Here is a 27,992-nt window from a genome sequence, read left to right on the forward strand (position 1 = left end):
TAGTAACCTACTTTAGAAAAACATAATAAAAATTCAAAACACTGATGACGATGAGGTTATGGCTTAGCTTGAGGTCATCATCATCACGTCAGCCGAAAGACGTCCGCTGGTGGACATAGGCCTCCCCCAAGGCTCTCCACTCAGACCGGTCTTGTGCTTTCCGCATCCAACGCGATCCCCGCAATCTCGCTCCATCTTGTTGGAGGCATACCGACAGCTCGTCTCCCGGTCCGCAGACGCCATTCGAGAAACTTCTGAACCATAGGCCATCAGTCCTGCGAGCAGTGCCCCGCCCACTGTCACTTCGGGCTATGTCGGTAACCTTAGTTCTACTGCGGATATCATCATTTCTGATTCTCTCCGCAGATAAACCCGAGCATAGCCCTCTCTATAGCCCTCTGAGTGACTTTGAGCTTCCCCATGAGGTCCATCGTTAGTGCCCACGTCTCAGATCCGTATGTTCACTGGCAAAACAGACTGGTCAAAGACTTTTGACTTCAAACACTGCGGTAATTGGACGAAAAGACACTGCGAAGCTTCTCAAACGCTGCCAGCTAGTTGCCTGAGTTGCACTAAATTATTACAACTATAACCAATGTCAAATCAGTCATCAAATCTCGTTAATTTGGCGGCTGATTTGACAGTTCTTATCTTGGTCAAGATTGGTTTTCTTCTCTTTCTAGAAAAATAAAATTTAAAGTATGATATCTACGGCTGTCATAGCATACGACGTCATAGGCCATATTGATCTGGGCGTTTCAGAAAAAAGTTGTTGAAATGATGTGTTTTTTTAGATTTGGGCGATATTTCGTTTTCGTACTCAGAATCAGGAGCCATTATAATAGGAGAGAAAAAGTGTCCCAGGTGTAAAGAAGTCACTGGGCACTGGGGGTAACAATTTAAACAAAAATATGTGAAATGGAATGGTGGCAGCGTTAGCGCACGGCGGGTTATATCACGTGACAGCGGTGACTGACTTACAGAGCAGCTCGGGCTTTAACGCTACCCTCAAGTTTTATTTATTAAATCCAAAAAACCTTAACCTACCCACAACCTTAAATCTAAGAAATAACATATTTGTTTGTATGTTGTGTGTGTGTGTGTGTGTGTGTGTGTGTGTGTGTGTGTGTGTTGTGTGTGTGTGTGTGTGTGTGTGGTGTGTGTGTGTGTGTGGTGGTGTGTGTGTGTGTGTGTGTGTGTGTTGTGTGTGTGTGTGTGTGTTGGTGTGTAGTGTACGCGTCGTCTACACCAGGTTTTTCATGTAATTTTGATTTACTTATCCATTACACTACTGCCATAGAAACGGTAGCGATCCTAATCGATTATAAAATCTTGGGACACTGTTGTTTCTCCTATTACAATCAAAAGTGCTTGATTCTGAGTAGGAAAACGAAATTTCATCCAAATGTAAAAATATTATTCTATTTGTGGGAGCCCAGCAATGGCGCCACCAGAACCTTGGGGCCTTTGCAGACCATGTGTTTCGCCATGTCTGTTTGTCTGTCTATCCGTCCGCGGCTTTGCTCAGGGACTACCAGTGCTAGAAAGCTGTAATTTTGCACGAATATATATGTAAGCTATGCCGACAAAATGGTATAATAAAAAAATTCAAAAAAAAATTTTTTTAGAGTACCTCCCATAGACGTAAAGTGGGGTGTATTTTTTTTCTCATCCAATCTTATAGTGTGTAGTATCGTTGGATATTAGGGGGTTGCTAAAACGATTTTTCGATTGGAAGATTCCGTATAAAATAAGAAATCCTTAGAAAAATATACTTAATTTTATCGTAATGGCTACGGAACCCTATCCTGGGCGTGTATGACACGCTCTTGGCCGGTTTTTAAATTTCATGTAAGATTTAGGTTCACTTGGTTGTTGTACTCGTTTCTCTACAAACACATACACGCAAGTTGTATGGTCGCCATCATGTGGTCACTTTTGTACTCGTCGACTCGTATTTACCGGGGAAGCTATAAACACAGGAACTAAACAAACTTCTAGAAATTTACAGTTCGCTCTATGCTGAAGTTCGCCAGCTTTAAACAATTATCTAACTTGTTAACTTGCACGGAGACGACGTTAACTTAGTAAATAGTAGCTTTAAAATCTTAGTTACTCCTTGCAATTTGGAGAAAGCAATTGGGTAGTTTATTGGGTAAACACGGATGAAGTAGATTGTACAGCGAGACATAAAATGAGCCATTTCACCCGAGGCAATCACCCGAGCCGGTACGGCGAGGGAGGATAGATACGTCGAGGGGAAAATGGGTTTAATGCTTGAGTTTTACACTGCTTTCACTTCTATTATTTTGATGTTTTGATCGATTTTTAGTTTAACATAAAATGAAAATTATCAAAAAAATTACATAGAATATTTTTTATTTATGGCTGTTAACCTTCTGTTAACACCTGATTGCCTTGGTCTTAGACGAAGATTTTACTTTATGCACAAGAACATAAAAAGTCATTTAATGTCGCCTAGATCCAGCATAAAACACGAACTTTACGAGCACGAGAGAGTGAAAAGTCTTTTTAGTTCGTCAGTTAGACCATCAAAAAATATTGCACAAGTATTTTTTCTTCTGTTAATCAAATAAAACCGGCCAAGAGCGTGTCGGACACCCGAAATAGGGTTCCGTAGCCATTACGAAAAAAATAAGTAGTATGTTGTACGGAATGTTCCAAGTTTAAGTGTATTTTATACTTTATGCTGCTATTTACTCTTTAACTACTTATAATTCTCAAGAAAACTTAACCGTTATAGTGATTTTTTTTAAAAATTTCCACCCACCGGTTCGGATTTTAGAATTTTTTATTTTACCATTTTGTCGGCATAGTTTACATATATATTCGTGCAAAATTACAGCTTTCTAGCATTGATAGTCCCTGAGCAAAGCCGCGGACGGACAGACAGACAGACAGACATGGCGAAACTATAAGGGTTCCATTTTTGCCATTTTGGCTACAGAACCCTAAAAATCGTCGGGTAAAAAAAGATTAAATATATTACTGTATTGACTTGTCACCTAATTAAATATTCATAGCAACATAAAATTTCTGGTTAATTAGAAGCGGGCGTCATTGGACTTGAGAGGTTTGAAAACAAGTACTTAAAGCTTAGTAATAAATAAGCACAGGTCAATGGAACCTACAAAGTCGATTAGTGCGAAGTAGTCAGGTTTTTGCCCAATGCTGTTTTTTCTTCAATTTTTTATGAATTTGGATAACAACTAAACCGCAAGAGTATAAAAAAAGCCAAAGAAGCCAGGGGGCTACTACGAAATCCGAAAATTGAAGTTCGTATCGTACCGTCCCGTTGTCGCTAATATTATTTAATAATATAATAATCTCTCATCCCAGCCTATATACGTCCACTGCTGGGCACAGGCCTCCTCTCAGAACAAGAGGGCTTGGGCCATAATAATAATAATAATATAATTTATTTTTCAGATAATTACATCCATTAATGTTAGTAAAAAGTATACAAATAACTATCAATCTATTGTTAGTAAAAATTACAGTTAAATGTCAACAGTTTAAAATGAAAATAAAAAAGAACGACGAACGAATACTTACGAGAGTGAGAGGGACGGTACGGTACAGACCTTGGTTTTCCAATTTCGTAGTAGAACCCTGTTTCAATTTTTTTTATGTTTTTGTATTTGAAAGAAAAGAAAGAAAGAAAAAAACATTTATTGCCACAAACACATTAAATAAGATTTCATACAAAATAAAAGTTTATAATTGTGACAATAGGCGTCGGCGTCAGCTTACCGATATATTTGGCGATATTTGGCGATGAACGATAAAAATATATTTCTATTTCTATTTCAGATGAGACCAAAGGTTTAGGGGCTGTTTCACCATCCATTGATTAGCGTTAACCGACGGTTAAATGTGATGCAGTCTCCGTCTATTAGAACAAAACAAATAGAGACGGCATCACACCTAACCGTCAGTTAACACTAGCGTGAGGGAGTATCTAACAAACACACGTACGCACACACACACATACAAGAATAAGAATCATTTATTCGCAAAACAGTTTTATAGTACAAGTTATGACAAAACAAGTTAAGTTTGCGAAGTCGCGAAACGGTCCCCAGCTCAGCATAGCGTTGGTTGTGTGGGCCACCGCTGGGCTTCCGCTGTGACCGCTTGGCGGCAAAACGGAAGGCGTAAATTCAAACATTGAATTGAACTCATAATACAATGTAATGAGAGAAAATAATAATAATAAAAGAAATAATAAAAAAAAAAAAAAAAAAAAAAAAAAAAACAAAGTAAAATTAAAAAGTCGAATAATCGAAATATAAACACAACACACAACAATCCACCTCCCAATACCCGGCCATAGGCCACTAGATGTCAGCACGGCATAATCCGTCGGTTTTCAAGTCTGTCAAATCTCATCTGTGGCCCATGTCATATGTCATTGAGACGTCGATTGCTCTTATGTCGTTTGGTCGTAAATTACAGTACATACAAACTTTTTATATATCTAGTATTGTAACTATACCTATGTAAGTTTGTATTTTTTACCTTCTATACATATAAAAAATAAAGGATAGATCAATAACAACCCACACATTACGTAACATTACGTAATTTAGCTAACTATACCTAGTGCCATCCATGAAGACGCGTAATTTTGTCAAAATTAGACATTCATGACATTGTAAAAAAAACCACGGCACTTACAGCTCATTAGAGGCACCCGGCACCCTACCAGCACCCCCTCGACCTTCGGCGTCCACTCGTTGTTGGCAGGTGGTCCACGCGCGGACGGCGCGTTGACAACGACTGGACCTTGCGCGGTTCACGAATTTCCGAGTAGGGGGGATGAAATGTGTTAAATCATCATCATCAGCGATAAAACGTCCACTGATGGACATAGTAAGGTCTCCCCAATAGACTTCATGTTGCTTCGGTTGGCAGCGGCCTGCATCCAACGCAAACCCGCGCCTTCAACCAGGCCATCCGTCCAACTCGTTGGTGAACGTCCTACGCTGTCTTTCCGATCGTGTATATATTTTTGTAACTTTGGCTGTATCGAGATCTTTTTAACTGACTGTACAAAGGCGAACTTATCCCTTAAAGTTCTTAAAGTACGTAAACCCGTTGCTGAAAGTCCGGGGATGATGAGTACGAATTAAATGATAATAAGGTAGATAACTATAGCTCGTCCGATCGTCGGTATCCCGGATGAAACTGAATCTTTAATGGACCAGAGGTCTGCTACCAAGTTTGAAATTCTAAGTTCGTAATACTCTCTCTATCACTCTCCTATTAAATACTATTGGCGTGACAGGGATAGCGCGATACAAAGTTCGAGTTTCTAACTTTGGAGTATGTATTACAGAGTAATCCGCTTTGTATCTTCGATCGCTCAAAGCCACTGCTCGGTTTAACTACTCGGTGTCTACTCTAGGATTATCCAAGCGAAGGTATAACCACATTTTAAACTTAGTAGGTGATCCCCAGGGCCACAAAACCGATTTAAGACGTGAGTTATCCGATTTATTACATTAAATATGAGTGAGTATCTCATGGTAGTTTCATGTTCAAAGATGCTGCGTATTTAAATCACCGTCAGTTAACTTACTGGCTTGTACTGCTGATTGAAAAAAAAAACAGAAATTAATTACGATGTGGTTCTTCGTGCTGAACTTAAATATTCATCTCAGCACTTAACCCAAGGTCTTTTTGTGTTTGTATAAAAAAAATACACACTGTATAATTGCGCGAAAATATTGTTTTAATCGATGTCCCTCTGAATACCTATTCATTATGGTTTTGCTGGTTTCAGGAATTATAAAGATTGTTTTTGGAGTCTTTATGTATTTTTTATTTCAACTAGGCACAAATGTTACTTTTACGGTCATCCCGTAAAGTGACTAAATAAGAAACAAACAAGCTGAGATATGTGGTGCATAGGAGAAATTTGTGTCTTTACTCCTGTCCAGTGGTAGTGTAGGGGTATAGCATGTAACACGGATTGCTGAGGACCTGGGTTCGATTCCCAGCGCTGGTCTTTTTTTCTGGTTTTTACGTGCATCTATGTTTGTTTGTATTTTTGGTTAGGAAATATACTCAGCGGCACAAAATTTGGCCCATCCTTCATACAAAATTAACGATTCTGTATACATTTGAGGGCTAGATTTTTTGCCGCTCAGTATATGTTACAAACAGCCCAAACTACTCGGATTAAAAGCTGGAAAATTGGCATATGTCTTCCTTTTATCATTTCGTTGTTATTTGTAATTTTATGTTTGTAGTCACGCCACGGACGGGTTTTGCCAAATTCCCTCGGGATAGTGAGTTCTACAGCGTGGACAAGCTAACCATAGTCGAAACATGTATAGGTAGAGTCATTCACGATGACGCGTGCCGTGTTTCTTATTACAATGTCATTAATGTCTAATTTTGACAAAATCACGCGTCTTCGTGGATGGCACTTGGTAGGTATATTGCATGTGGCAAAGCTTACCAATGCGTGTCATCGAACGAAAAACTTTTAAGCTACCTTTACGTGAACTAAAAGAATTTCCTTGTTAAGGACCTTAAGGTCGCGGGTGAGCAAGGAAATTCTTTTAGTTCATTGTTATGGACCTCCGCAAAGTAACGCCTGATTCAATAAACTACCTTAATAAACTAATGTCCCGTTCTGAATCAAAAAATAAATGTTCACGTGACGTATAACGGAGTACGGTCAGCATCAAAAGTAGCTGGTTACTTATTTACCCTGTCACATTAACACATTTGTCAATCTTCTATGGCGCTAAGTACGTGGCTGTAAAACGACAAAGTACACAAAGTACAGAAATAACCAGCAACTTTTAATGCTGACTGTACTAAATTATTCACAACATAATAAATTATAACTATATTTAAGTATATATAATTATCCTAAACTTAAAAGTACCTAAGTAAATTAAAAAAAAAAACTAATTTTTTAGAGGAATCCCCTTATAAGGATAACTAAGCTAATTATTTGTTCGAGGAATTAAATATGTGTTAATATCTAGATATCTGTACCTATTAATGGCTTTCATAATCGGAATATTAAATTTGCAACCCATAAAAAACTTAACCAATAAGAGCTGTAAAGAAACAGCGATCTTCCTCATATTTTGAATCGTAGAACTAGATTTAGTAGTTTCCGCAGTGCATCTAATATTCTATTATTCCTGAATTATTTTGGGTGCTACGCGGCCCGTGGCGCTACAGGTTCCCAGTCGTCGACGGGCTACGGCGTAGCACGCACGTCCCGTAGCACTGTCCTGGATGTGCTACGAGCGACGAATTACGATTTGAATTCAGAAGTTAAATTGAGTGAGACTGAATTACATTGTTGTTGAGTGATTGAGTTCAATTTGGATTCGTTGAGTTGCTTTCGAGTTAGTGCGTTAGAATTTTGAGGTGAGTTTTGTTAATTGAAGCTTAATTAAGTTTGCCGTTAAAAGGAAAATTATTTTTATTCGTTTCAAAAAGGAACAGACAGCCCTATCGCTAATCACTATAATTTTTACAGTTTAGACAAGTAAAATTTTCTATACAGAAATTCGGTGCGACGATTCCTTAGTGATAAGTAGGGACGAACTCTTATCTCAGTCAGAATACGACGGCACCCTATTATTATAGTCAGTACCTTGTTATCACACAATGCCTGTATAATATTAAAGGTATATAAATAAAAAAGTGAAATCACTCGGTGCGAACGCAGCATTACCACCTGTATGGTGCTTAATTTGTACTGGTCACCCGAAGCCGTTATGGACGACAATGATTTATTTTATTAATTATGAATTGTGTTTTTGAATTTTGACAATTTCAGGCAGAGAATCCATTGAAATTGATATTGTTGTATTTTCTACATCTTTGTTTTCAATTAAAGGCTTTTGTCCGAATTTGCATCTTGTATCTATAGAAAACGAAGAAAAAGGCACTTGACAGACAGACAGACACCAAAGTGACCTACAAGGGAACCGTTTTTGCCAACTACGGTACAGAACTTCAAAAAATAATGTTTATTTTTTCTCATCATCTCGTCTAGCAACGGTGTGAATCACACCGAGTGATCAACTCCGTGTGATTCGCACCGTTGCTAGGTGAAATTTTAATCGTCCTATAGAACTACCGTGAATTTTTATTTATTTACTGTTAAGTTAATAAAACACGCCTATAGGACGATTAAAATTTATTAATATTTTGTAAGTAGTTTTTTTCATTTGAGAAAAAATATAGTTGGGTGCTTGGGGAGTTACAGTGTCAAATTAAAACGGTTGTTGAGGTTTGTTAGTCTAACATCAGGTTCTGGTAGCATGGTGTACGGTTCTGTTGCTCTGAAGACGAGCTCTGGGAGAGTTCGAAACGCGTCAGTGTAGTGTGGTGGTAGTGATAGATTGTGTGATTTGTGTGCGTTCTTACAGTGTGGAGGTGGAGGAACTGCATGAACACGCATATTTAGCATAAACTTAACTTTCATAATTAAGGGCGCGGGTGACCAATGAAATTCTTTTAATTCATTTACGCCTAATTAATTAGATGAATATTAAAAAATACTTTCAAAATAAAATTAATGTATATTCCGAAGTAAAGTAAGTTTAAATCAGTAATTTCTCCGTTAATACTGTGGCGTTAGGTCTGAGACTTTCACATAGGTATATATATATATATATATATATATCTTTAAACGATAGAGACACGTTGTATAAATATATAATAAAATGACTAAATGTGTTGGTAAACGCAAAATTCGAGAACAACTGGACCAATTTCCAAAAATTTTTTGAAGTCTGAGAAATATTCCATTCTTCCCGCTGTACTCGTAAATATAGAAATTAATAGATTCTTCTCAGTTAGTATAGCCCATTAGTTCAACATAAGTTACAATTACAGGCACAATTACTAAGGCTGTTAAGGTGCAATTACTGGCACTTGAGGTATCCCATCTTAGGCCTCTAGGTTGGCAACGCATCTGCAATACTCCTGGTGTTGCGGATGTTTATGGGCGGTGGTGATCTCTTACCAACAGGAGACCCACATGCTCGTTTGCCATACAGTCGAATAAAAAAAAAAAGTTACCTATACGGTAATGCACTTATTTTGAATATAATTATCAGAGAAAAGTTAAAGTAATATGCTCGAAATGACTGCGTCCGGGATTATGCCTGGTACTTCACAAATCACTCAATTAAAACTTGGAGTTACGAGTTCGGCGCAGAAACTTTAAGTAGGTGGACTTTCGAGCTATGAGTCACTTTAGGTACCTATTTCGAAATAGGGAAGTGAAAATTCCAAAATTACTCACTGTGTGTTGAAATTTATCCAAAATATTACAGCACGCCACACCTTTTTTAACCCTGTTATACAACTGTTGCATAAAATACTATAACACGAGAGCACAGAATATATAATAGTACTAAGCGAGAGTAAGAGGGACGGTACGATAAGAACTTCGATTTTCGAATTTCGTAATAGCCCTGCAGCCGTATAACGCGCCTACTGTTGAGGATAGCCCTCCCCCATAAACCTCCAGTTGCTTTGGTTGGAAGCGGCCTGCATCCACCGTGAACCCGCGGCTTTAACCAGGTCATCCGTCCATCTCGTTGGTGGACGTCCTACGCTGCGCTTGCGCTTGTCTCCATTCGAGTACATTTCGGTTCCAACGACCATCTGCTCTCCGTATAGGTATGTATAATTATCCCCGATAAATCCCAATTTGCGGTATTAGATAAGCCTTAATTCGCTTATGTTATGTTAATCCCCAATTAACGAGTTTAAACGGATCACTAAAGCTTGACATATTTATAACACACAGCGCAGCTCTCCGTCTGCGGATCAATAATCTCATATCATATTGTTTCATATTGTTTTGAATGATGTTTATTTAATCGTACTCCTTAACTTGTAAAGCCTAATAAGCTGTGATAATTTATGATTTAAAAAAAATCTATTAAACGATAAAAATCCTCCCCACTTTACGTGTAGGGAAAGTACCTACTGTTTTTTTTTTTCAATAATTATGAACTGGACTACTTCTTGAGGGACTGGCCCTTGTATGCAGGGGACAGAGAGCAGTGGAAGTATTGGGGGGAGGCCTTTGCTCAGCAGTGGGACAGAATAGGCTAACAATAATATTAATTATTATTATATATCTTATGTAAAGAAAGAAAGAAAATATTTATTTGCCGACAATAGCAATAAAACAATACAGATAAAAACACAATATACCTAGCACACGGAATACACACACACACGTACATGGAATATGACCTACACCGAATATGTGACGGATTTTTCAAGGCCCAGGCATGTATGGCTACTCGAATGATGTTATTCGTGACGTGAAGCCCGCAAGTTTTTCGTGCTCCTTTATGCGCAAAATTTCATCTAATCTGATGTCGGTCTAATCAAAAACAAACAAACTATAATATCAACTTGTGCTCTAAGTACTTGAATGTTATCCCGGAAATTAAGGCAAAGCCAGCAGGCGGCCAGCGCTTGAAGGAGTCATAAATTCCAACAGCCATAATGACACTAATAAAATGGCCATTCACGGGAAAATGGGGCAAATTAATCTAGAGTTTTGCCGCAAACACGGTTAAATAACGACACGTCATTGCATGGGTTCGGTCTTTTGTACCAGGGGAGAATGAGTTGGGAAGAACTTTACACTGATACATTTAGAAAGCATTGGGACCTTATTCTGAAAAGTTTGTTGAGAGTTCTATGAACTGCTGTGAGACTAAAAGGTTAATGACGGAACTGGGGCTTATATTGTTAAAACAGTCACTGTTTCATTCAAAAACACGCTGGGTCACATATGGCTGAAAGGTTGACCTTAATTAGTACTAACTAGACCGGATAGCCGGATAGTGGGCCTCATGAGAAAACTCAAAGTCACTCAGAGGGCTATGGAGAGGGCTATGCTCGGGGTTTCTCTGCGGGATAGAATTAGAAATGATGATATCCGCAGTAGAACTAAGGTTACCGACATAGCCTGAAGAATTGCAAAACTAAAGTGGCAGTGGGCGGGGCACATTGCTCGCAGGACTGATGGCCGATGGGGTCAGAAGGTTCTCGAATGGCGTCCGCGGACCGGGAGACGAGCTGTCGGTAGGCCTCCAACAAGATGGAGCGACGACTTGGTTAAGATTGTGGGATCGCGGTGGATGCGGAAAGCACAAGACCGGTCTGAGTGGAGAGCCTTGGGGGAGGCCTATGTCCAGGAGTGGACGTCTTTCGGCTGACATGATGATGATGATGATGAGACCGGATAGCCTAGTGATTAGAGAACCTGGTTACAAAGCTTGAGGTTCCGAGTTCGATCCCCGGTCGGGACAGATATTATATAAGAAAAACCGGCCAAGAGCGTGTCGTACCGTCAGCCAAATATATAGTCTACCAACCTAAAGTTGATAATCGTTTGCATGTCATAAAACAATAATGCCAATAGACGTGTCGGTCAACTTGAAAGTTCGACTTTAGCGACATATTCATTTGATAGGAATTTCTTTACAAATTGATAGACGACTTATTTGGCAGATGGTAGGTAGGTACATGTCCAAGATAGGGTTCCGTAGCCATTACGAAAAAATCGAGTAATATTTTTCTAAGGATTTCGTATTGTGTACGGAATCTTCCAAGCTTAAGTATATTTTATACCTTAGGCTGCTATTTACTTTTAAACTACTAATAATTCTCAAGCAATTTTAGCTGTTATTTCGCAAACAGATCACTGTTTGAATCGAAAAATCGTCCTCAAAACCCGCCAATGGTTTTAAAAAACTATTAAACGATACCCCACACTATAGGGTTAGTCGAGAAAAAAAAATCACAGACAGACAGATAGACGAACAGACACGGCGAACCTATAAGGGTTCCTAGTTGACTACGAAACCCTAAAAATAGGATTGTTTTCTGTCAAGTATTAGATGGAAGGAACATGAAACTACCGTGAAACTCACTCATATTAAGCATACCCGGATAACTCACGTCTTAAATCGAGTTTAGCTTGACATGTTTCGAGCTAATCCGTAGCCCTTCGTCTTGGGAGCAACGCGACTCAGGTTCTGCTGCAACACGCGCACTGCGCGCCGCCGCTCTGCTCGCGCGACTACCCGACGAAACTGACACCGGCACACAACTACCCGCGTTTTCATCATCATTTTCATTACAACTGTCAAATGTATGGTAGCACACAACACTAACAACATCGCTCTGTAAAGGTGCGTTCACACACACCGATGCCGCAGCACGAGTATTTAACACCGTTTCCCAACTCGGAGATACCGTCCAACCACTATCCCGGTTGGTATCGGAGCACATACGCAGTATGAGGAAACAGGACGACAAGGGGTCTGCTGTGGCCGAGCACTCAATGGACTCGGATTCAATGCACTATATCAGATTTGATAGGGTATCTGTACTTGCGAGAGAGAAATTTTTCATTCCGCGGAAAGTGCGTGAAGCCATCGAGATTAGTCGTCGTCCGAATTTCAAATAATGTTGGCAGGCTATGGATTATTATGTTTGGAAAGTTTTTATTCTGTATAAAAACCATATAAAATATGTAACTGGTTGCACTAACGTACGAATTAAGAAAAAAAAGTAAGTGGTTCATACAATGCTGTTATGGGGAATAGACAATATAGACTTTTCCAGAATCTTGTTATGTATGCTGTTATATTACTGTTCTTGATTAAGTAAATCACAGATTACAGTATAGGGGTAGAAACAATCATTAACTTTATAATACGCCTTAGATATTCATGCCTTCTAAATCTGAATTTTGTATCCGTTTCCTTTTATTACAGCTACGAGTACTAATATTATAAATGCAAAAGTACGCGAGTGCGTACGTGCGTGTTTGTGGTGGGCATTCACGCTCTAATGACTGTACGTATTATGATAAAACTTGGTATGCTAATAAATGTATGTCTAAAATAACAAATAGGCTACTTATATCCCTATATTCTCACGGAATCGGTAAAAACCCCGAAAAGTCAACGACTAAAGCCGCATTCACATTTATCCGTCGTGTTGTGTTGTGATGCTCTCCCTCTTCCTCTCTATAGCTTATGATGCGACACAACACAAGCCGTCACCACAACACACTGCATCAGATAAATGTGAACGCAACCATACAAAATGTATGAAACCGATACCTCTCTGATGCGTGACGACACAACACGACAAATAAATGTGAATACGGCTTTAGTTTTTTTTATGAGATGTCAATGAATAGAAGACAATTTCGTAATTTTTGGAAGACCCGCGGGAATTTTTGAAATGCCAGAATTAAAAAATGCCAGATCCAATCGCTAACCCAAGCAAAGCCGTGGGAAAAGGTTATGTTAAAACAAGCCAAAGCCAAAATAGATATTTCAAACGCGAAATCATGTTTTTTCCATCGCGAAAAACCGGTAATGCGATCAAGGAGATTATTAGCGAATATAATGTTTTGTAATACCTTGAACGTGACAACTTTGGCAGCTTGTGATTCTCTAAGGTTTCAGTTAAATTTCCTATCTTCTAAAACATTATGTAAACCAAAATCCTTATAATTATTTTGTTATAAAATCCAAACATACAGACTTTTCTACTGGCTGTACTTTTTTTCCCTGAATTCCCTGACGGAGTAGTACACGCCTTTTCGGCCAAAAAAATATTTAGTTTTTTCTCAAATTCGTATAATGTTGTCAATATCATGCATAGCCCTCGGTAATTTATTATATATTTTGGGGGCCATTCCAAGCACGCTCTTCTTAAGTAAAGCTGTTTAGCATGATGCTTAGACACAAGTGCAGTGATGATCAGCTCTAAGAGTAAAGTTGTGTCGAAGGCGTACACTATTATAATTCATAAATAAATCCATATAGTTCTCACAAATACACAGATTTCGTATATGTACAGACATGGCAGTGTTAATATTTTGAGATTTTTAAAGTGTGATTTGCAAGAATCGGTTTTCCGCAAACCACACAATGACCTGATACATTTTTTTTGCGCTTTGAAAGCCATGGCCCACCCCGTAGCGTTTCCCCAAAATATAATGCCGTACCTTAATGTCGATGTTACATAGGCATGATACGCAGATAGAACTGTTGAAACATTTACTACTTTGTTTAGTTTCTCACATACGATTTAATTTGATTATTCCATGCTAACTTATTATCTACATTTAAGCCTAAAAATTTTGTCATGTCAGTTTCAAAGTTATTTGCATTATCTTATGTTGATAATACGAATATTGCGTACTTATACTTCCATTGTTTTCGAAACATTTCATTCAGTTACTTAGACACTTTTACAGATGAGGCTGTTAAGACGGGAGACGTGATTAAGTCCCTTTGATCTTTAAATCTGTCGTAAATCCTGTATCGCAACAGCTTCCCTATGGAAGTAATTATTTTCAACGCTCTGTTTTAGCTAGCTACATATTAGTAATCTGTGCTCTGTTTAGAAGAAAAACATAGGTAAGTGTAGCTCACAGATAAAGATTACACTAGATAACGCAAACACTTCAATCTGTATGAAAACCAACCGTGTCACTTTTTTATATCTACTGTGACGTCTCAAGAGCGAATTAGAAATGTGAGTTCCCCGATGTCCGTGCAAAATTGATTCAAATGCGCCGCTCGCCCGCGCCTTGGGGCTCGAGTCAGTCACTAGTCATGATTAGTCAGTTAGCGGTCAGACTTTGTATGGGGCCAACCCCGACGTTTGGTCAGGGTTCGGACACGTGAAGTAGATGCATTTGCGTAATCTAGTGTAATCTAGATCTGTGGTGTAGCTCTAGACACGTGGATCAGCGACCCTGACGCGGCGTTTTAGGTGAGCGATTTTGACGCGAACCGAAGCGGTGCAGGGCAGCGCGAAAGCAATAATCACGATAACTGTGGGAGTGGTCTAAATCAATCCACACGCGGAGTTTCGGGGCTTCTCAACTTAGACAAACGAACCGAGCGCGATTAACTTTGCCTGGTTTTGTCCTGCTAGAAAAATCTCGCAAGTGGCATTACATAGCGAGGCCGTGTATAAAGTGACCTAGTTTGAAATGGTGACTCCAGCGCCACTATGTAATGCAACTTGCAAAGGTTTTCTCGCACACGTCTATACCTACTTACTGGGCTTGGCGCACGGCGCCGCTCAGCGTTCGCGTCGATATCGCTCACCTAAAGCCACGAAATTGTCACCAGCGATAAGCGACACGATCAGGGGAGCTACTACGAAATTTGAAAATCGAAGTTGGTATCGTACGACGGTACCTTTCTCGTATTCAATAATATAAGCTTCAGCTGGGCGGTAAGATACCTACGAGTATTTAGAAAACAGGTTTTCTAGTTGTTATTTTTGAAATGAATATTATTATTATACGAGAGCGAGAGTAACGGTATGATACGAACTTCGATTTTCGAATTTCGAAGTAGCCCTACTGGGACGCGGCGCGAGCTACAGCCGCGGTGTCATTATGCTGATCTCACGCCAGCGATTTGATCGCTCGGTAAATAGCGGTGAAGTGGCGTGACGATTGACTATTTAGAGTATGTAAGCAGTGTCGATATCAATATCGAATGCGACGCGACTATTTTAACAGCACTTTTTTTCCTTACGAGTTATTTATTATGAGAAAAAGCCATGCTTCAAAGAAAGAAAACAAAAAGGTGACTCACCTAGGCTATTTACCTGTAATCAGTGGCGTAGCTAATGGAGGGCTAGAGGGGGCAGTGCCCCGGAGCCCCCAAGCTCAGGGGGCCCCTCGGACTCTGACTTACAAAGTATAAATGACAAATCTGGAGTACGTCGAATTCGGAATACGACGAATACGGAACAAACGATTTTAAACAGTTTCGTTGGGGCCCTAGTTATTTTTTTTACCCCAGGCCCTTTGGTTAGCTAGCTACGCCACTGCCTGTAATGTTGCTTCAACTTTGAGTCACTTTCAGATTAATTTTAACAAGCTCATGTTTATTTATTTTTGGAATATAAACTAGCTGTTGAAATTTTGTTGGGTTATCATCATAAGCATCATGGTTCTCTATCGTTTGCCCGAATTTCATATGCCCGAATGTATCGTTTTCTAGAATTTTCATTTGCCATAAAGTAATTTATTTCTGAAATAGTAATTTCTTCAGAGTTGATATTAAACTAACCTAACCTAACCTACTGCATTCTATATGATGACATTTAAAAAAATTCTGAAAACAGCACGGTTCTATATATTTTATGGCAAACGTTGGTATGGCAAGTGAAATTCGGGCAAGTAAAGGTAAACGAAGCATCATATCAGTCGTAGGACGTCCTCTCTCATAGGCTAATATCAAATTTACTTACTCGTATCATGTCATTTTCATAAAGACTTTGATGGAAAAACTTTTCTCACTTTAACTAGAACGGCTCTCTCACTCTTCGATTTGCCTAACAAAAATGTTCCACGCCACTCATACCTACCTGCATTATAACAAAGTGACACTATTAAATACTGACACGAGTTAATTATTGCTCAATGAAAGCTGCCAATCAGCTTCGCTCAGCATCAACATTTTCAATTTGTACAAAAGGAATATTCCTTTATTACCGCCGGCTCCCTTGATTAAAACTCGGGCAACTGTTATAAATTTCCGCCTCCAGTCTTCAAGCGCATTCTACAGGAAATACAACTTTGCACTAAAAATTGTAAGGCACAATCTGGAAGCGAGAAGGTTTTGGAAGGTTAAATGAGTAACCTATGCTGCCAGTGACAAAATTGAGAGGAAACCACGAGAAAACGATAAAAATAACGACGTTGGTTTGAAATGAGAACAAACTTTTTGTAACTTCACTTGTTTTCTCGGTTTGCATCTTCGTTTGGTCTTGGAGTTACGGTTACGAGCGTTAATTTGAGACCCATTTCGTCAAAAAATCCTTTGAATTGTCATACAAAATGACAGCTATTCGATATTAAGTGGGTCCCAAATTAACGATCGTGACCGTAATATTACTATTACTTATTATGTGGCACGGTTGCAAGCCATTCTATAGTTGAAAAACCTGGACAGTTGTGACAATTTGGACCAATAATGCCCATAGTTGCCACGCTATATAGCGCTGTCGTCGTGCAAGGCCTTTACGGACATGTTAAACAGAGACAAGTATCACACAAACGTACATCAAAAGCATCAGATATTGGCGAAACAGGCCCACAATATAATTATTAATGCGTAGGTTTGTCTGTGTTTTAATCAAGCTTAAACGGCTACTTAGATTTAAATAAAATTTTGCACCTAATTAAATACAGTACTTAACATAATTAATTTAAATTAAATGTTCAAGCATTTCGTCATATAACTATAATTTTTTATCATCAAAATACATTTCACCGTTCGTGTCGCATTAAAATTAATGTAAATAAAAGCTTCTGACAATGAATTCATACGCCCACGAAAGAAATATTGTATCGTACATATTAAGTACTTATATTGTGTTATGTTGATGAAATAACAAAAGTATCACCAGTAACAAAAGGAAGTAATCAAATTCCGCTGATGGTATCAGAGTAATTGACGCGTAATCGAATGTGTGTTCCATCGGACAATATTGCTTTTGAGCACGCACCAATCCCCCCATCATCAAATATGTGTTTCATTCATGACAGGCGAAATATCTAATTTACTGAATCAGCGTTCCTTTGCGGAGGGCCATGTCAATGAACTAAACAGACTTATGTACATCTGGCAGCATGGTGTAGGTACGGTTGTATTGCTCTGAGGATTAACTCTGGTTGATCTGATCGCTGTAGTGCGGGTGGTTATGATAGTTGGGTTTATGTGATTTCTGTTACACGGTGGTGGTTCTTACACATTTTTTGCATAGTCTTAGCTATCGTAAGATTTTTTTTTATTCCACTGGATGGAAAACGAGTAAGTGGGTCTCCTGATGGCAAGAGATCACCACGCCCATAAACATCTGCAACACCTTTTGCCAACCTAGAGGCCTAAGATGAGATACCTCAAGTGCCAGTAAGATCGCGACTAAACTAATTATTTACTTTTAGTTCAGCTAAAATATTACTAGATGGCGTTAGTTTCGAGAGGTCCATTTGACGTTACAGACTGGCTTGCTATTGGCCCAATTAGTTATTTAACTAACTACAGACATGACACAGATGTCGAAGTCCAAACTGGAAAAACACAAGTAAAACAGCTATTGTTTTTAATTAATTTTGCAGGTGGTAGGACCTTGTGCAAAGTCCGCCCGGATTGCTACCACCATCTTTCTCGCTAATCCTGCCGAAAAGCAGCAGTGCTTGCACTGTTGTGTTTCGGCGTGGAGAGTAAGACAGCCGGTGAAATTACTGGCACTTGAGGTATTTCATCTTAGGCCTCTAGGTTGGCAACGCATCTGCAATACCCTTGGTGTTACAGATGTTTATGGGCGGTGGTGATCTCTTATCATCAGGAGACCCCCTTGCTCGTTTGCCATCTAGTCAAATAAAAAAAATAAAAATAAAAAATGTGCTTCGCTCGTGAGGGTTTTGAAGTCTTCTATCCTCCCTAATTTAAGCTATGATTTATATAAATGTCATTTGTAAGCCATATGATAAAGAAATAAATGAATACATGACAATTGCGATTCCGACCCAGCGTATTCGCAATAATCCTACAGGATTCACTGGATCACAAGCACGCAAATTTCGCTGTGAAGTCTTATAAAACGTGGAGGTAAATAAAACATCCACGTACATACGTGTTCGACCGTTTTCCATTATTCCAGCTTAACAGACCGTGTCAGGGACAGACAGGTTTCCAGTGTGAAAATATTTTTACGAGTGTTTTTATACCTAATTGGATCGGCTCAAGATGAACGCTTCCGAATCATGACATTTCACGGTAGACGTTGCAATACTGTAAAGTGCGTCGTAATACGATAAAAACTATAAACCTTTGTTATATAAATAAAGTGCAAGGCAAATAATTGCAAGGCCGGCAACGCACCCACAGTCCTAATAATGCTGTAGGTGTCCATGGGCGGCGGTGATCATGCACTTACCATTAGGTGAGCCGCCTTCTCATTTGCCAGCTGTTTGATGAAAAAACAAAAAACAAATTAAATAAAAGACTACCGATTACTTGAACAGTTCACCTGATAAGATCCGCTTAGAAACTGGCAAAAATAAATTAAAAAAAAAGATCTTCGAAAGTTAGTTTTTCGACACTTCCATCCATAGGACAGTAACAGTTGTACATTTAGGCGCTGTTTCACCATCCATTGATTAGTGTTAACTGACTACCGTCTCCGTTTATTCGAACAAAACAAATAGAGACGGGATCACATTTAACCGTCAGTTAACACTCCCTTAGTATTTAATTATAAATCTTTATTTACGTGCACATGTAGATACAAAGCCAATAACACATTAAAAAAAAACTTAATTAAAATTCTAAATTACACATTATATTCTTTTATGTTCTGATAGACTGTATTCTGTAGACAAACTGTTCATATCAAGGTTAAATCATCATATCAAGGTTAAATCGTCATATCAAGGTTAAATCGTTATATCAGGGTTAAATCATCATATCATGGTTAAATCGTCATAGTAAGGTTATATCGTTATATCAAGGTTAAATAGTCATATCAAAGTTAAATCCGCAACAGAAGACCAGTCCCCACTGATAATAGTGTAGCGTCTCAGAAGTTACGGGTTTTCGTCCAAACGCACATAACATTCCAACCCAATTCTAACATTAACCAATTTGAATCATTTTCTAGTCAAATCCATATCGCGGAGTATCGTTAGAAAGGTATCGTAGGTGTACCCAAAGGGTAAAAACGAGACCCCTATTGCTAAGACTCCGCTGTCCATCCGTCCGTCCGTCCGTCTGCCTATCCGTCTGTCATCAGGCTGTATCTCATGAACCGTGACAACTAGACAGTTGAAATTTTCACAGATTATGTATTTCTGTTGCCGCTATAAAACAAATACTAAAAACAAAATAAATGAAATATTTAAGGGGGGATCCCATACAACAAGCGTGTTTCTTTTTGCTAATGTCTAATGTTGTATAGATAATGGTACGGAACCCTTCGTGGGTGAGTCCGACTCGCTCTTGACCGGTTTTTTTTCTATTGAGGAATCTGTCTGTTTTTAAGCTCTTAAGTGTTAATTTTTGTGAGAGTCAAGTGTCCTTCGTTTGTTGTGTCAGATATTGGTGCTGTTGGCCTAGTAAATGTCCCTACAATCCAATGTTCTAGTGAAAATTGTTTGTATGAAAATACTACTTCTCTATTTGAATTCAGAATCCCATTGCTTGTAATACATTGTTGAGTCCGACGTCCAATGGACGGCAAAAATAATATCAATATTACAGCCATCGCAAAAATTAGGTCATCGTTGTCGTCAAATACATTTTTTTTTCGACTGGATGGAAAACGAGCAAGTGGGTCTCCTGATGGTAAGAGATCACCACCGCCCATAGACAACTGCAACACCAGGGTATTGCAGATGCGTTGCCAACCTAGAGGCCCTGAGATGGAATACCTCAAGTGCCAGTTATTTCACCGGCTGTCTTACTCTCCACGCCGAAACACAACAGTGCAAGCACTGCTGCTTCACGGCAGGATTAGCGAGCAAGATGGTGGTAGCAATCCGGGCGGACCTTGCACAAGGTCCTACCACCTGCAATTTTCCTCGACTTATCCCATTTATTTTAATAATCCATCATACTGTCTCAGTTAAATGTAATATGTATATGTGCGGGTAATTATACGAGTACGTATGCTTGTGTAGCCGAAGGAGACATGTGATACAGTCACGCACACTCGTGCACACGTGCGGTGCGAAACAGGGACGTTTGCCTTTTTCCCCAATTAAGGAAATTACTTCCACTCGACGTCTGATCTCCTAGTGCCGTATTATGTTACAGCAATGACAATTAGATCGTTCGTAGGTACTTAGTGTAATTGGGTAGTTTCTTGTTATATAATACTTTATTGTAATTAATTAATTCGGTAGTCCGTCAATTAGATTATGAGAATGTATTGGACACGTCCTTTTTCTTTTTCTCAAAAATGTCCGTAAAAGTTGACATTATATTCTTTACATATCAGGAGGCGAAGTGCATAGTTTATGGTCAGCGAAAAATTAAAAAGTTGAAAAGATTGCAGGCGCGCTAGCTCGACAATAATGAATTAGCGCGCCTGCAATCAGGCACAATTTTTTAAAAAAGTTAAAAAGGCCATGGACACAAGTCGTATACAGCCAAGTCTAATGGCCGGTATCAGATATTTTGTTGGAACTCCGGACTTTTTCAATTGGGTCTGAAACAGCTTGTGGTGTTTTCGGTGGAAAAGTACACCTGCAGTTTATTTTTAATGAAAAAAAGGCGGGAAAGCATAAGAAAAATATTAAAATAAAATTAAATGTTATAATATATTTTGAGAAAAAGTGTATTCTATTTCAGAATTATTCACCATTTTTGAGAAAAGCTTTATATTAGTCTCGGCTGGAATAGCAATTGCTAGCTTCGTATTACTTAAACGGACTCGCAAGCTTGTCCGTTTAATACTCATACTCAGCCAGCAATTGCCTACTTCCAGGCCACGATAATAATCTACTATTGTCAATCAGACAAAAAATTACAAAGATGAAGCGCGTCAACGTTCTGGAGTACGGGGCAGTGACATCACGCCGTGGCGACATTTTGTAGCACGGCGGCGTAATCCTGACGTACTTGGTTATCGTTAGAAGGTCATAAAATAATGTCCATAAATAGACTTATTATACTGTCTGACAATGGTTTAAAATGCTTTGTTTAAGAGTTATGTAGGCACAAGTTTAAGCAAGTCACGGCCCAAAGTTCTTGCCGGTTGACCCGGGCAACCGGCATTGTTTGTCATACTCCTTCATTGTCTTGTTTCCCTGGTAATACAATAGTATATTGTGCAACAAAAGCATAAAACGAGCCATTCTACCCAAGACGTTCATATAGCCACCCGAGCCGGTACGGCGAGGGTGGATAAACACGTCTAGGGGAAAATGGGTTTGTTCACTACTATGATGTACTTTTTATTGTTCACGCATTACTATTATAATTATGAATTTTTAGTTTTATTGATCTATTTTGATTTAATTGATTGATTTTTAGTTTTATAATAATTTAAATTGTTAAAAAATATATGTAGAAACTTCTTTGTTTGTGACTGTTTATACTTGATTGCCTTGGTCTTAGACGAAAATTTTACTTTATGCACTAGAGCATAAAAAGTTATTTTATGTCGCCTAGATCCAGCATAAACTCTAAATTTACGAGCATGAGAAGTGAAAATGTATTTTCTGTTGCTTTGTACGTTGTTTGAACCCTTTTAAGTCCCTGCATCGGGACGTAACAAAGCCATGTTATTAGGAGTAAGGTAGTTCCCATTTTGTTCTATAGAATTGTGAAGTTGTAGAAAACAACTGAGTAATAATTGTTAAGTACCTAATTGGGCTCGCGCACTAAGGGGTTCTTAAAAAATCGGCGTCATTTTTTTTGCCATTCGGAGGTTTTTGATTGTTTTCTTTTACTTTTGCTGTAAGGCTACTCTGCTTTAGCGAATTAGCTCCTTGAAGTGGCAATGGGCAGGCCGGTTTACTAATGTTTCGGCGAATAATGTTTGGCAACCTGTTTCAGGTGTAAACTGCAAATATTTCAGGATTTTTATAAAACTAACCTAAAGGGTTCTACACGATGGCCCTGAAATAAACCCTGAAATATTTACAGTTTAAGAGTTTGCGAAATGAAAAGTTGCGAAATGAAATAGGTTGCCAAACGTTACGTTGCGAAAAGGCAGTACTCGGGGTAGGCCATATTAGCAGCAGATGGCCATTGGGGCCGAAAAGTTCTCGAATGGAGACCGCGGACAGTCCAGCCAGTGGAAGTCCTGCGTCTGAGATGATAATGATGATGATGATGATGACGGCTTTACTTCTTGCCAAGTACCCATAAAATACTTCACAAGGTCGAAAAAAATATTTATCGAAAATACAATCAGAATTTCAAAACCACTCAGTTTCTGTTGTCGTCTCAGTTGGTTATTGTTCTAGCAGTGAAACAATGGAATGTCAATTGTCATTAAATTCTATAAAATGGTACCCTACATGTAACGCCAGAAGAGTTTACTTAAGAAATTGTTAGAATAATATTGACGTTAGGAATAACAGTGGAAACGGATAAAATCTAGTAAAGATGTTGATCTAGTTACTCAGAGCTAAGTTAGAAGTTCAATAAGTATTTCTTTAGTGATTCCACGTTCGTTAAATTTATGAACCAACCGACAACCTAGTCCTGACACGTCACTAAGGCACACTGCGCCGGAGTGCGGCACTTTGTCGTAACGGCGCATTGTATAACCTAACCAACAAAAAGCTGGAAAACCCCCGACATTGCCATTTCAAAGTTCAATACCTCAAAAATCGCTGAACCGGTTTTGATATTAAAAATTAAAAACCATCGCTAAAAACCCTGCTTTCAAATAAAAAAACCCGCATTCAAATCGGTTCAGCCGTTTAAGAGCTACGGTGCCACAGGCAGACACACATAGCGGTCAAACTTATAACACCCCTCTTTTCGCGTCGCGGGTTAACAAAATCACACAAAGAGGCGGAGTTGAAACATACTCAGCAGCACAATTTTGGGCCACCCTACGTACAAAATTTATTATTGCATACATTTGAGGGTCACGTTTTTACCGCTCGGTAACAATGATTCTTCATTGAAATATCTTAATAAGTACCAAAACACTTAAAAAAATATTTACAATAAAATGAGAGAGTTTTTTTAGAACACAGAGTAGTATCTAACATCAATAAGATCAGAGGCCGTATTGTCGAACGTTTTGACGCGCGCGATCGCAATCAAACGACAGATTTTGCATACAAAAAAACATAGTGAGAGATGCGCAGTGAGAATTTCGATCATCGTAGTATTGTAGGAGCTATATCCTGACGCAAGAGCTAGTCTAAAGGAGGGCAAGACGTCGAGATTTTCTCTTTACCATAAAGTTCTTTAAAAGTGCCTCAATATTGCTTCAGTTCTTTCGTTATCTTAATAGCGGGCAAGTTTCACAAATGTTCTGTTATTCTTCCATCGAAGAATCCAAGGATAAATACACATGGCTTTATCCAAGCTAGGTAAGTTTTGCCGCTCAAAAATAACAGTTTGATAATAAAGTTATGATTATGAAACTTTAAAACGGTAGATGAGATGAGGAAAATTTAATTTTGACTTTTATAACAGCTTCGTTTAATTCTAAAGTCGTAAAAAGTTATCGTGATTGGAGTTTTCACGACTTTAGGGTAGGGTTGCCATACGTCCAGGGATGTATCTTTTAATGCACACTGTCGCGATGTACCGAGTCCAGACCATTAATAAAATTGCCCCGGTCAAAAGCACTCTTTCTCGTAATTAAGCTAATTCGGTTCTCACCTGTAGAAACGATTTATTAGACTAATCTAATAAATAGTTTCTAAAAACTATTACAGTAACTCAAAAACTGAAGGTGAATTTATGATGGGTTTTGGAGTCTTTGTGTATTTTTTATTTCAACTCCTGTTACTTTTACGGTCATCCCGTAAAACCATATCGAAAATACAAACTGAGACATGGATGCACAGAAAAACCAGAAACAGGGACCAGCGCTGGGAATGGAACTCCAGCTGGACATGCAATCAATTGTTTATTTTTTCGTATTTTTATTTAATATCAACTAAGAATTTGAATTGTAAACAGCCGTTACGCTGCCCGAACTTTACCAGCTTTCCTTCGACTGTAATTTTAAATTTACGTAAGCTCAGTGCTGCTGCGGAAGGGTCCTTGCACACCCTGCGCTGATCTGAAGGCAAAGTGCGACACCAGAGGTAAGACAATACAATAGTTCCGAAGGGGCTGAAAACTTCGAGCCAACGGTTCCCGTCACCGACGCCCTAAGATCCTGCCCCACAGCAGGCAAGGAGTTCTCAGGTGGAGAGCTTTCGACAGTAGCCATTATTTCGCGTGCTTTACTTATTTCGTTTTATTATTTTGTCGCGAGACGCAATATCTTGCTTCCGACCTGTTCCTTCACCATCCCTACTTTCCTCTCGTCGCTTTTTCGCTAATTTCCATACAGTCCACTTCCCCTTCGCACATTTTTGGATGGGGTCCAGCGGTGGTGTAGGGGGCACGGAATGCTGAGTACCTGGGTTCGATTCACAGCGCTGCTCTCTTTTTTGGATTTTCTGTGCATCCATGTCTCAGTTTATATTTTCGAAAGTGAATTTCTCCAAAAAGTCAGAACACTAGAAAATTACGAATAGGCACAAAAGAGCAGGTACTTGAGTACTTCTCATTATTACGGGGGTTGACATAAATTTCCATGCTTTGCAGGCGGCTTGGGGATCAGAGTATTGAGCTTGTAGTGCACGCAGAAGACACAGCTATACTAACAAAATAATACATTTAGTTTTATCTGGGAAAACCTTATTATAATATCAGTTCATCAAAATCTAAGATTTATAAAAAGATGGGATTTGACCCACGTTTCCTGGCTATAAGCACCAAGTGTGCTACCAAGTACTCCATAGTTCTTCCAATTCATCATCATTAGCCTGTCCTAGTCCACTGCTGGACATATATGTAGGCCTCCTCAATTTCACGCCACCAAGCACGATCGTCGGCCACTCTCATCCAGTTCTTGCTAGCGACCTTGCGAAGATCATCGCTCCACCTAGTCTGAGGGCGTCCCACGCCACGCTTGCCGATTCGCTGTCTCCACTCAAGAACTCGTTTACCCCAGCCCAGCGGTTATCGGTACTACGGCTAATATGGCCGGCCCACTGCCATTGCGCTTCTGTCGGATCTCCTCGTTCCGAATTCGAACCTCCCGTCCCGACTAACTAATCTGAAGTCTCAATCTGACCAAATCCTACTAATATTATAAATGTGAAAGTTTGTGAGTGAGTGAGTATGTTTGTTACTTCTTTACGCTGAAAAGTTAGTTAATAACCTGGATTAAAACATAGAATACTTTTTATCCCGATATTCCCACGGGATAGGAATAAAATCTCGAAATAACAACCACTGGGTTTAGAGTCATGAAATTTAGGATGGGTTCTTAATTTAACGTCAGTGAAAACCACGATGTAATTTTAGGGAATTCCCACGAGAATTTAATAAAATCCCGGAACTTCAATTAAACTGCTGAATTTTATGATGTACGCGTGCGAAGCCGCGGGTAAACGCTAGTATCAGATAATATTTAGTAAACCAATTAACGAAAAGAATTAACAAAACCTTGCATCTCTTTCTGCCTTAACCCTATCCTGTACCTATTTTCCCCATAAATTTCTCGCGACTAAAATTAAACTCAATCAATATTTAATACAAAAACTTATCGAAGTGTAGCCAGCCTTTGTAATCGACCCCCGTCAAACGTCGCGACGGCCGACACTCGATTACTCAACGTGTCCCGGAATAGACCCCTAATCGAAATTCTGGACATGTTAATTAAAAGATTGACAAAAATGCTACAGAGCCGTGGCTAAGTAAAATGTCGGGGATTAAGGAGGACATATAACGAAGAGCAAAAAGAAATGGAGAGAAAGACTGATCAACGAGGATCTGTGACAAACTAAGTTGGCGTCAGTTTCGTGACATCCGTTGGGATTGGTTTGTAACTAATTGAGCCAATTGCAAGACGCGATCAGAATAAGACTTGTGAGAGGATGCCAGTGCCCATACATAATTGTCTTGGCGCCACAGTCACAATATTGAACTAGTACCTACCGTAGTACCCGCAACGTCGTTTGCGTTTCGCGGGCACTACACACCTTCCGGGGATAAAAAATAGCTTGATGTTATCAGTGACCGCTTAACTTTCTATCAATAAACATTCTTTATAGTTTTTAAGGGAAAAGAAGGAAGTGGAAATGTAAGCGGCTGCTCTCATATTGCTTCAGTTTATAGCACTTGATATAATTCGGGAATTTTGTTCATTTTTTTCTGGAGGATCTTTCGGACTCGTCTCGGTATTAGCACATTGGAATAAAATACACTTTGTGTAGGTATGCTTTTACAACAGAAAGGGTCGAGTAGGTAGAAGGCAGTGTTCGGAAATAGAATTGTATTAATACACCGCGGAGTGAGCGGGATCATAACATAACTTACCTACTGCCGAAGTCCGAATAAATTATGGTTGTTCACGCATAAGAACAAACAGATGCAATGGTAGGTATAAAAAACTGAATCACAACAAAAAAGTGTGTATGTATGGGTGTGTGTGTGGGTGTTCATTGAGCGTACCACATTCAAGAATAGTATAATTATTTACCAGTGGCTGTTTCCGTTTGTTCTTCTTCTTCTTATGGCTCTCCATAACTGCAGGTCGCAAACTGCCAGGTCGCGAACTGTTTCCGGTCTCTAGCAAAGCGAATTAGCTCCTCAACGCTGAATATTCCTGTCCATTCGCATACGTTGCGAAGCCAGGACTTCTTTCTTCCGTTCCCGTTTACCTAACTTATTCCTGAATTAAGCAGCCCTTTCAAATTCATAACACGACTTCGAGCTTACCAGGCGACTATGAAACTGTGACGGTAATTTATATCAATTGTTAGGAACAATGGGCTGGAACAATAAACTCTGGAACAAAAGTATCATCTGCGAACTTAAATTTTTAGCATTGTCTGTCGCCGAGCAGGAGGATTGCAATGGAGATTCATTGGCTCGTATGTTGAAATAAGTTAACGATTGCAGCTAAAACGCATTTTTATTTCCAGTGGGACGACACTACTCTCTGGATAAAACAGTTGAATGAATACAATCATACATGAATTGGTGACAATTGATTGGCGGATAATATCATTCGAAGCGTGACGGAAAAAACGGCCCGCACTTTTTGACAGAAAAACACGTGGTTGCACATTTAGAAAGACGACATATCAGACGATGATATACATAATGTCTGTCGTAATATATTTGAAACGTGAAACT

The 27,992-nt window shown here is 39.1% G+C and overlaps 1 protein-coding gene across 3 annotated transcripts in view; it reads left to right on the plus strand.

The window, feature by feature from the left end:
* Positions 1-7,251: 7,251 nt before the first annotated feature.
* The window catches only part of LOC141439652 (uncharacterized), a 75,784-nt gene continuing 55,043 nt past the window's right edge, over positions 7,252-27,992 (plus strand). For all 3 annotated transcript variants that reach the window (XM_074103974.1, XM_074103977.1, XM_074103975.1), the window contains exon 1: positions 7,252-7,422. The gene's annotated coding sequence lies outside the window, so the exon portion shown is untranslated. The remainder of the gene's footprint in view (positions 7,423-27,992) is intronic.

The sequence above is a fragment of the Choristoneura fumiferana genome, chromosome 21, assembly GCF_025370935.1.
Source record: "Choristoneura fumiferana chromosome 21, NRCan_CFum_1, whole genome shotgun sequence".
Taxonomy (NCBI): Eukaryota; Metazoa; Arthropoda; class Insecta; order Lepidoptera; family Tortricidae; genus Choristoneura; species Choristoneura fumiferana.